Here is an 11,616-nt window from a genome sequence, read left to right as displayed (position 1 = left end):
ATCTATCAACTTTTGCCCATGCACTTGCTGCTAAAATGGGTTGGCTTATTCTCACATCTAACAGTCTATGGACAGAGGTAGTGCATTACAAATACATCTGGCCATTACAGATCATGGACTAGATCCGGCTTCCCACTTGGCATAAAACGGGCATTTCTTCAATTTGGAGAGTTGTCCTCCATGCTCTACCCATTGTCAGAAATGGTTTAATCTGGCGCATCAGTGATGGTCATTCGGTAAGGATTAGCATTGATCTGTGGACTGGCAGTGGAAATCTGTATCAGCTCCCCCATGAACTCATTCAGCACCTCAAACAAAATGAGATACACAGGATTGCGGACATAACAGACATGGAGAACTCCACCATCTTCGCACAAGCATGGAAATCAGCTGGGGATTTAGGCATCCCAGCTCAATGGCATCAGGCATGGGATGATTACTTAAAGGCTCTATTAGAATCCCATGTTCGCATCAAAGAAGGGGCAAATGAACTTATTTGGGCGCATGTTGGGCATGGAATATATACCCAAAGAAGGTCACCTTATCATTCAAGCTGTACTTACACCACCTGTACTAATTGATTGGTGGCATCATATATGGAAGCTCAAGGCCTCACCTCGCACCAGATCCCTCATGTGGAACATCTTGAAGAACAAAACACCTGTTGGTACCAATCTCATGCACAGGTCATATCACGGTCCCTCCATATGTGTATTATGCAAACAGGTGGAAGAATCAAACAACCATATATTCCTCCAATACGGCTCCGTTATTGAATTATGGAATCAGGTCCTCTCATCCCTATCTATAAATGCCCGATGGGCCGGGAACAACATTGTGGATGCTTGGAACCAATGGAGATCGGGGACCTCAAACAAAAAGCATCATTGTATTCCTTTGATTATATGTTGGTCCGTTTGGCTAAACCGGAACGAATTTACTTCCAGAGACAAGGCTATAAACTGGCCTATTTCTATCGCCCAAATAATATTCGCATACCATGACATTCCGAATGATGATAACACATCCCTTATTCGAACAGTGATTGCTAAAGTCATGAATTGCAGTATATCATGGGCCTATTTTGATGGCACTACTCAGGAACAGGGATGTGGAGGCAGAATTTCATTACACTAATCCGAAAATCACACCTTTTGCATACAAATGGGTCTGGGGTCAAGCACAAATAATTTCGCTAAACTAATCACTCTTCGTCACCTGCTCCACTTTGCACTTGCACATGACTGTGAACATCTACAAATCTTTGGGGATCCAAAAATCATCATAAACTGGTTCAACAATGCATCCACTTGTCATATGCATTCACCAAGAAATATATTGGATGAGCATTGTTTTTCAAATCCCAATTTGAATATATTTCTTGTCAACATATTTACAGGGAGCGCAATCAGGCTACTGACCAACTATCCAAGGAGGCGACGGTCCAGCCCAAGGGAATCTGGCTCATAAAGGAACAGCAGGGTGATGAACACTTCCAATACTACCATCGATCATACATAGATCAACACTATCTGAGGGCCAACAGGCCCTAATTTTGTAGTAAAATTTTGACACGGTATTTTGATATAGACCTATCATGTATATATTATTACAACACTAATTACAGTCCACCCTATAAGGGTTTTTTGTACAGAACTTATTTGATGGCCACGGGCCCAACATTTGCATATGCCACTCAGGGATCTACAACATGTAATTTTCTTTACTAATAGAAAATTGTGATTTTTCCTCGGGGAAATTTTTTTATAAAGTTTAAATTAGGAATGTAAAGGTGAATTAATGGACTTTGGTTTTTTTACAATCATTTAACATATTTACTTATATTTTCATATGTTACATATTTATTTATATTTATATTTTATGTATGGTTATTGTCTACATTTTAAAATACTAAGTGTCTTATGTGATCTTAAATTTTAATGTTATTTGTTTATATAAAGAGGAACTTCCACAATGTGTTAATGTTACTTGTTAATGTATTTTGTGTTGGGTTGTGAGAGTAATATTGTGGTTGGTTGTGAGAGTAATATTGTGGATGTGTATTAGTTAATGTGTATATTGGAATTGTTTTTATAATTATAAAAATAATAATAATAATAAATATATCTTAATAAAAGTGAGGTAATATTGTTTGTCCAAAAATTCAATTCTATCCAATTAGATGTTTATGTTTGTGTTCATATAGGCATATGCTTGTGGAAAAATGGTAGACCAAATTACAAGTCATAGATGACTTTGGCATAACAAATACCAATTAGATGTTTATGTTTGTGTTCATATAGGCATATGCTTCTGGAAAAATGGTAGACCAAATTACAAGTCATAGATGACTTTGGCATAACAAATACGCCCACCCATGACCTTTCATTTGAAGGACGACTTTCATGACATGGTAGTACATATATGACATTTTATTTGAAGGGTGACTTTTATGACATTACAGGACATATATGACATTTTATTTGAAGAGTGACTTTCATACCATGGCAGGACATATATGTATTGGAAATTAAAAAATATAGTAATGAATGACTACCACTATTTGAACACATTAAATGAATTTTTTTTATTTTTATTAATTAGCTTTTAAAATGACAAGATTAATGGCTATAACTCTATTCCTTTGCAAATTATTACATATAACATATAATAATTATAATTAAAAGGTGAATTTCATAGATGTGTCTATTGCAGATAAAAAGTATAACGATGGTTGATTATTTCTGTTTCACTACATTAAATTAAAAAAGATAACTTTGTATTAGGTAATTTTTAAGATGAGAAAATTAATGACTATTAACTTTGTTATTTTTCACATTGTTACATAAAGACTCTCATATTATTATATAGATTTTTTAATAAGTGGTCATAATAACAAAAATTTAGGATTTAGAACAAAATGACAATACAATGTATAATTCTATGATATTTTATGTTGTATATATATATATATATATATCATGGTGAATTGGCAATTCATTGGAGTAATTTGGACAAGGTTCATTATGAAACATATTGGCTACCACTATAACATCAAGGGTATATCCAACATCTCGTAAACCAGATATACCAAGAATATATGACTTAGAAAGAGTGGAGACTATATGAGGGTAGGGGAGCCTACTACTTGAACCTTATCACAATGGGTCAAAGATGCCCCCCGTGGGATTTGAAATAGGGTGGAGGGGATAACATCCCATTGGGAAATCCTTTTGGCACTTCCTCTCATTTGAGGATTGTATTCGGGGTAAACTAATCAGTTGCATTTTTGGCAACCTAATCCAACTAGGACATAAAGTGAAGCCCAATAATACCACAAAGGTAACCATATTGAGGAATTGACCCTGAAACCTCCAACATATAATTCACGTCTTTTTTTTTGTAAAAGTCAATCATAATTTCCATTTATATCCAGAAAACCAAAGCACATATGATCAACGTGCTTCACCCAATACTATCTTGGTCCGAAGATCGGAATGATAAGAAGTTTAGTAAAAAAAGTCACCATTGGAGAGATACTAACAAATCAACATCACAAAAACTAGCCAAGAGATTCCATTGTGAGGCAATCACTATCGTACAAAACAAAGATAGAACGAAGAGAGAACAATTTAGCTAGTTCCTACTAAAAGACTCGCCATCACCAAAACCAAAAGAAGGATAACCAAAATAGTTGAGCGACCATGTATGACGAACCCAAGAACCAGAAAGGGAGCTTCAGAGAGGTTTAGTCATCTAAGATAATCATTGGTTGGTCCAAAGAAGAGTTTGCAATAACCATATTGATTGGTTGAGCATTTATAGCCACTTCACCATCAGGAGGAACATTTGATCTGTATGTGAATTAGTGACAATGTAGCATTCAATCTTACTCAAACGAACCACGATCTCATCCAAATCATAATGGAGGTCCTTATAAATCCATTTCATGTCCCCCTAACCCACAAAGAGCTTGTAGTTGTCAACCTGCTTGTCTCAGATAACCATGTTTAAGAGAGTCTCCATCTTCTTGTGTGTATATAGAATTCATGAAGTATAACCTCCTCTTCCGGAGGTTTCCAAGATCGAGCACCCTTTGAGTGCTGCCAGTATTGACCTCAGAATCGGGAAAAAAAAAACGTGCGAACTTCGAACTCTTTGGCTTCCAGAGTTCTTATATCCTTCCTGACTTCAAAGGGAACTGCATCAAAGAAATTTGAAACTAACTCCCAAAAAAAGAGTATGTGGTGCCTAGTGGAGGGCTCTGCATGTGATGCACCTCTTTAGCTAGTTAAACGTTGATGGGGGGCCACAATTATCAAAGACTTATCAAAATTCTTAACCTTAACAATTTTGAACCAAATAGAAGGAATTGGTTTGAAAAGGGGATGAAATAACCCAATAGGAGTGAAAAAGATTAAACAAGACTTGTCGCAAGAGCCATGCTGATAAGCAAGAAAACTAAAGTAAATGTCGTCGTTGTCCATACAGAGAGAGAGAGAGAGAGAGAGAGAGAGACCTACTATAATTTGAGAACGTTCAAGACTTGAATACCTAGAATTAACCACCTGAATTGTCCGAGAAAACGGACCGAGGATGAGGTCAGAACCAAATTGACAAAGACCCATTATACCAGACACCCACCACCAACACTGGGGAATTAAACAAAATACCAGACGGCTTAAGGGATTGGATATTCGCTGAGGGTAAGACGACGATAAGCTCAAATGATGGCCCTTAGGAACTATTATGGTGAAAGCACACTAAAAACATTTACCCAAAGTTCTAGACATGTAATCCTTAACTAGTAGACACTTAAGAAAACACCATGGATCAATTTCCTTTGAACTTGTGTCTATTCGTCCAGACAACGTGATTGCAACCAAGTCGAGACTAAATTCAGTGAGAAATTACACCATTTAATCTGACACATAACAGTATATACCTCTAACAATAACTAGGGAGATAAAGTAGATTGACCCCAAGATTGGAGTGGCGGAACAACATCCAAGATTAAAAAACCTATCTGAAAATTCACAGTAACAACTTAGAAAATAAAACTTAAAGGGTTGTGTAGCAAGGCATACCCTGAGTGCAAGAAGAAATAAATTCTTCACCTTACATCCACCCGAAGTGTTTGCCTCCCTACATCCACTTGAAACGTTCGTCACCTTTGTTCATGCACAGAGCTAATATATAATCAGGCACACTCAGTAGACCGATTAATAGTTTGGAGCCCAAGGTGAAAGCAAGAGCCTAGCAATCGCCAAGTGTTGAAACCTTCCCAGAGAGGAAACATCCCAAGGAAATGTCGAGAGTTGAGGTCATAAATGAGACCTGGTCTCCTGTTAGACCAGTTTGTTGTTGTATCCATCCCGACAATTATACTCATGACCTTACTAGCTCCAAAACACCAGATCACGTCGCGATTATCCTGCAAACTAGCATACTTCCTCCTCACCCTTATGAATTTATAGTGCCACCTCTTCCACCATACAAAGACCTTACGCAGAACAAGAAGTTGCCACACGTGGAATAAATGACGCCAGGTGGAGGTAAGAGCACTGACTCTAAGGCCTGCCTCTAGCTTGGCCAAACAAGTTGTGTGCATGTGAATGATTAACTGAGGAAAGAGTCGTTCGTTGGGGAACCAGGAAACCAGTGACCAATTTCCAGTTAGACACCCATCGGGGAAACATATAATTCATGTCACTCAACTACTTGAACTAAACCATTATACTCAATTCACCCCTAATTATAAAATTAACAACAATAATATTAATACTATTTATTATTAAAGGAAATATGCAATTATACTCTTAACTATTAAATTAAATATACAATTAGTATCGAACATTTCTTTTAGTTTGATTTTCACTAACTCTCATTAACCATTTATAAAAAATTACTATAAACATGTATCAATAATTTGCTTAATTATTATTTTTATTGGTTATTAAATTATGAGAAAAAAATCATTTTCTCCAACTTTTTTAAGGTTAATTTTGAAAATATCATCTTAAATAATATAGTAGTTGTATATATTGCGTATATGTTATTAAATTTGGTAAATATATTATGTGGAAACATAGAACTCCCTTGTCAGATATTTAAATGAACATGATAAGGCTTTTCTAATAATTGGGACCCTTGTATTATGATTCTTATTTACCATTATTATTGAATATTGCCCAAGACAATAGAATCAAATTCCTTTTATGATATAAAGAACTCGTTCTATGGTTATGGTACAATATTAATAGAATCAATTCCTTTTATGATTTAAAGAACTTGTTTTATGGTCATGGTTTACCAAATATAGTCAAAGATAATAAAATCCAATTGGTTTTATATATTTAAAAAAATTGTTTATGTTTTTTTTATTATTATGTTTTATGGGAATTATCACGTTTGAAAATCAATAAAATAAAATAGATAGAACTTTTTCAGATCTAATAGTGAAATAGGTTTCTTTACTATTCTAAACTATTGAAACACATATAATGAATGTCAACCATTGAAACATGTATTGAACGCTGGTAACATTTACTAGACCTACATTTAGCTTTAGTCTTTCTATCAAGAAAGTTTCCATAATTTTGTTAGTTAAAAATATAGTTAGTGCTTTCCTTTTACATAGGACTATGTTTTCACATAGGATTTTGTCTATGGTAAAAGTAAAGGTTGTCAGAAAAAATGTATTTATAATATAATGATAGATAAGAAAAGTTTCATTTAAATAAATATTTTAATATAAATAATAATGTTATAAATATTAATTTTATTTTTGAAAATTAGTTTAATTGGTCAAGTTCTCATTGCTAAAGCACTTTGTTAATAGGAAGTTGTGGAGTCAATTCTCTCCGACACTCTTAGGATTAGGTTTTGCAAATAAACTTATGGAATGTGATTGTGAATCTACCCAATATTTTCTCGGAATATATATATATATATATATATATATATATAATTTAATATTATTAAAAAATATATTTTTAATAATTAAAAAAATAAATATTATTTTCTTTACTAAAGTTTAATTTATTATTCACTGATTCCTTTAAAATATATATTATTTGATGAATTTGAACCTTTAAAAATATGTTACTTTAAAAATAAATATCTTACCTTCTTTAGGGACTCAAAATAAAATACTTAAAAAATAGTCATCACTCATTCATTAAACGTGTACATCATGTCATGGATTACCAGATAGTCCTTTTTGAGTCGTGTACAATCAAACGTAATCGTGAAGGTCTGTGATTGATGCTGCCTTATGCGTACACTCCATGTACAACGATGTAAAAGGATGTATGAAATCAATGGAAATCTATATTTATTTTAATTAAAAATTATTATTTATTAATAAATAAAATAATAGTATGTTTGGGTATTTAACAAAAAAAATTAAATGAATAAATAATTAAGTTGAAAATTTTAATTGTTTTTATAAAATATTATTTGGATGATAATAATCTAATTAAAGATGGGTGGACAAATTTTGATTTGCTTTTGGGGGAGTTAACGAAGGGGGTGTAGGGCGAATAACTAGGGTTACAGGCTTTTGCAGAGGCTGTTCTCCATGGAAGGTCGCAAAGGAGGGAGCTCCACTCCCTCCTACAAGTAGGCTGTGGCCAATAGGGGTAAAAAACTAATGGAAAATGATACAAGCCCTTTAGTAGGAAGGAAAAGTATTAGTGAAGAGGAACAAGATGGTACTAAATCAAGGGAGAATAATAACACTACGGAAAATGAGGAAGAAAACAAGGAACAGGGAACAAAAGACAAAGCACAAATGGGACCATGTAAACCCAAAGTTGCGGTTACACCCAGAGTCGTTTTAAATGATCCTGCTCTGCAAGTGCACAGGGACCACATGCAGACATATGCAATCATTTGTAAATTCATGGGTTTATGGCCCACTGAAAAAGCTTTACAAACGTGGATTAAATACCACTGGAAACCAAAAGGAAGCATTGACCTACATCTTGGGTCTAAGGGTTTCTTCACTGTGGTATTTGCAAATATTGAACATAAAGACAGAGTGTCTGAAAGAAGGCCCTACTTTTATGCTGCAGCAGGCCTCTATATGTGACCATGGATTATGAATTTTGTTCCGGAGCGTGAGACTTTTACTTTGGTCCCGGTTTGGGTAAGACTCTACTCTCTACCTCTTGATTACTGGCAAACAGAATCCTTATCTGCCATAGGAAATAAGTTAGGACGTTTTGTCAAAGCTTTTGAGGCCACTAGAAGGGGAAAGTATACTTCCTTTGCTAGAATATGTGTGGAGATGGATCTCTCTGGAGCTCTACCGGATGAGGTAATCTTGGAAGTATTTGATGAAGAATGGGTGCAAACAGTAGATTATGAACATATTCCATTCAGATGTCGCAAATGCCATGAGCATGGGCACCTATTCAGAGACTGCCCTCTCAGTAAAATAGAGAATAAGAGTAAAGCTAACACAATGAAAGATACTGAAAGCTTTCACAAAGTGGCACATAAAGGAAAAGGAAGCAAAAGGGGGCCAAAGATACAAAAATCAGAAGGGCAACAAGCCAGTCAGAACAGGTTCCAAGTTCTCGAAGAGGAAGAAGGTATAACAAAAGCAGATCAAGCAAAGGGAGGAAGTCCAGGGGAGGAGGAGAAAGAAGAAGATAGTGAACAAACACAAGATAATAATAAACAGAAAGAAACTATGATGAGTGATGCAGAACTAGAGATGGACCATGAAATGACCCAGAGTGAGATGGAAATGGAGGACCATGAACTACAGGAGATTCTTGAGAAAGAGAACCTAGATCTAGAAGGTTTCTTGAATCAAGGAACCAGGGAAGGGATAGACTCGTTACCTCCAGAGGAGTTCAATAGAGTTCAACAGCTATTTATATGGAAAACCTAGACCAAAGGGCTGGAGAGGCAAAGAAACAATGAAAGGCAGGGCAGCGAAGGTGTGAAAACGATGAAAACCACACCAGGATTAGCACCCAGAAACCCAGGAAAGAAAAGAGGCAGAAAAAATCAGAATGAGCTATTGATGGAATGTGGGAAGCTAATGATAGATTCAAGTAAGATGAAAGACCTAACCAGCTACTCCTTTACAAATCTTTAATTATGAAGTTCACTTCTTGGAATATCAGGGGTCTAGGTAGTAAAAGAAAACAAAGATTACTAAGTAATAGAATGAAACAAGTAGCTCCGGATGTGATCTTCATCCAGGAAACCAAATGTTCCATTCAAAAAATAAAAGAAATCCATAGTAAATGGCTCAATCGATTTGAGTTTCTGGAAGTCAAAGCAGAGAATACAGTAGGAGGTATACTCACTCTTTGGAACCCCCAAAAAATTGGCATAATAGATGCTAAGGCATCTTGAGATTATTTATCTGTGGTCATTCAACCTGTGGGAGATAAGGAAACCTACCTGGAAACGAATGTATATGGCCCTCAAAGAATGGATGGTAAAATTAGCTTTCTAAATTCTCTGGAGGATCTCAGAGACAGATATGCAGGAATACCTTGGATCTTGGGAGGTGATTTCAACATGATCAAATCACTTTCAGAGAAAAAAGGAGGAACCAGAATTCCAAGTAAAGACTCTTTAGCATTTCAAACTTTCATAGATAATATGAAGTTAGTGGACATTGTAACAAGTAATGGTCTCTTTACTTGGAACAACAAAAGAGGAGGAGAGTCTCAGGTGGCCTCAAAATTAGACAGATTCATAATCTCAGAGGACCTTATGCTCACAGACAAGGAAATGATAGCAAGAGTTCTCCCCTTTAGAGGCTCAGATCACTGGCCGGTTCAACTAGAGGTTTAGGGCATTGGTACCCCCAGAAATAGACCTTTTAGATTTGAGAATATCTGGCTCTCCCACCCAGATTTCATTAGCAACATTGCCACCTGGTGGTCAGAAGATTTGAATATTCAGGGCTCAAGAATGTTCCTTCTTCAAAAAAGACTAAAACACATCAAGCTCAGGCTCAAAGATTGGAACAGGAATGAATATGGCAATATTTTTGAAGCTAAAAAATCTGTTGAAGGTAAAATGCAGGAACTCAACCAAGCCCTTATCACGGATGGCTTTGATAAAGACAAAAGTGATCAGGTTTCCAAATATCATCAAGACTGGGAGAATCTATGTAAACAAGAGGAGATATTTTGGAGACAAAAGTCTAGAGTTCAATGGCTTAAAGAAGGTGAGCGAAACACTAGATTTTTCCATAGATCCACAATTGTGAATAGAGCTCATAACAAGATTTCTTCGATCAAGGACAATGGTGGTAATCTTCTCAATTCGCATGAAGAAATAGAAGTTGTGCTAGTTCAGCACTTTCACGATATAGCAAAGGAAACCATTTCAGATAGAGAACATTCCATCAGGGACCTAACAAGACATATACCCAGGTTGGTGTCTAGAGAGGACAATTTCAACCTTAACAGGCTAGTGACTGAAGAGGAGGTTAGTGAGGTCCTTAAAGAAATGCAGAATGGTAAGGAGCCAAGCCCTAATGGCTTCAATGAGGGTTTCTTCAAAGCCTGCTGGAGTATAGTCAAATAGGATATCCTGAATGTAGTAGAAGATTCCAGGAGGAATAGAACTATTTTGAAGGCGCTCAATACCTCCTTTATCTCCCTAATCCCTAAACAAGACTTGGGTCAAACTCCTGATAGGTTTAGACCCATTACTTTGTGCAATGTGGTTTACAAGATAATATCCAAGGTTGTGGCCAATAGACTCAAACCTATTCTTCCTACTCTAGTTTCTATGGAACAATCTGGATATGTAGAAGGTAGACAAATTCTCAATAATATCATTCAAGCACATGAAGTGGTGCATTCTCTGACCAGCAATAGGAAGGCCGGAATGATCATGCAATTGGACATTGCAAAAGCTTATGATAAGCTGAATTGGACCTATATCAGGAAAGTTCTTATTGCTTTTGGGTTTGATCACAACTGGGTTAGATGGGTCATGGCCCTGGTTACTTCTTCCAGCTTTTCAATTTTGGTTAATGGCTCTCCCTCGGAGACTTTTATTCCTTCAAGAGGCCTTAGGCAGGGAGACCCACTCTCTCCCTTTCTCTTCATCCTCATGATGGAAGGACTAGGTAGGTCTATCAAGCATGCAAAAGAAGTGGGTAAAATTAAAGGTCTCCAACTTTCTGATAGTATAAACAAATCCTGTATGACTTTGCCATGGCTTCAGGTATGGAAGTTAATTTTTCCAAATCTAAGATTTTTTTCTTTAATACTAATATTGCCATTTAGAGGAATATCTCCAGAATTCTGGGCTTTCAAAGGGATGTCCTCCCTTCAAAATATTTGGGAGTTCCTCTAACTGCTAAACCTTTGCACAAGAGCATTTGGGAGCCAATGATTAATAAGATGCAGGACAAAATCAAGAAATGGACTATTAGATCTTTAAACTTGGCTGGAAGGTTGGTCCTCACAAAGGTTGTTCTTCAAGCAATCCTAGTTTTCATACTATCAACTATCCCAGCACCAAAAGGAGTCTTGCAACAATTCAGATCCATTCAAAGAGACTTTCTTTGGGGTAAGGGGGAGGAAAGAAAGAAATGGGCCTTGGTTGCCTGGGATAAAATTTGCA

Source organism: Pinus tabuliformis, chromosome 8 (assembly GCF_031772625.1).
Source record: "Pinus tabuliformis cultivar Carrire ecotype Pingquan chromosome 8, CPIR1, whole genome shotgun sequence".
Taxonomy (NCBI): Eukaryota; Viridiplantae; Streptophyta; class Pinopsida; order Pinales; family Pinaceae; genus Pinus; species Pinus tabuliformis.
Note: the sequence above shows the minus strand (reverse complement) of the source record.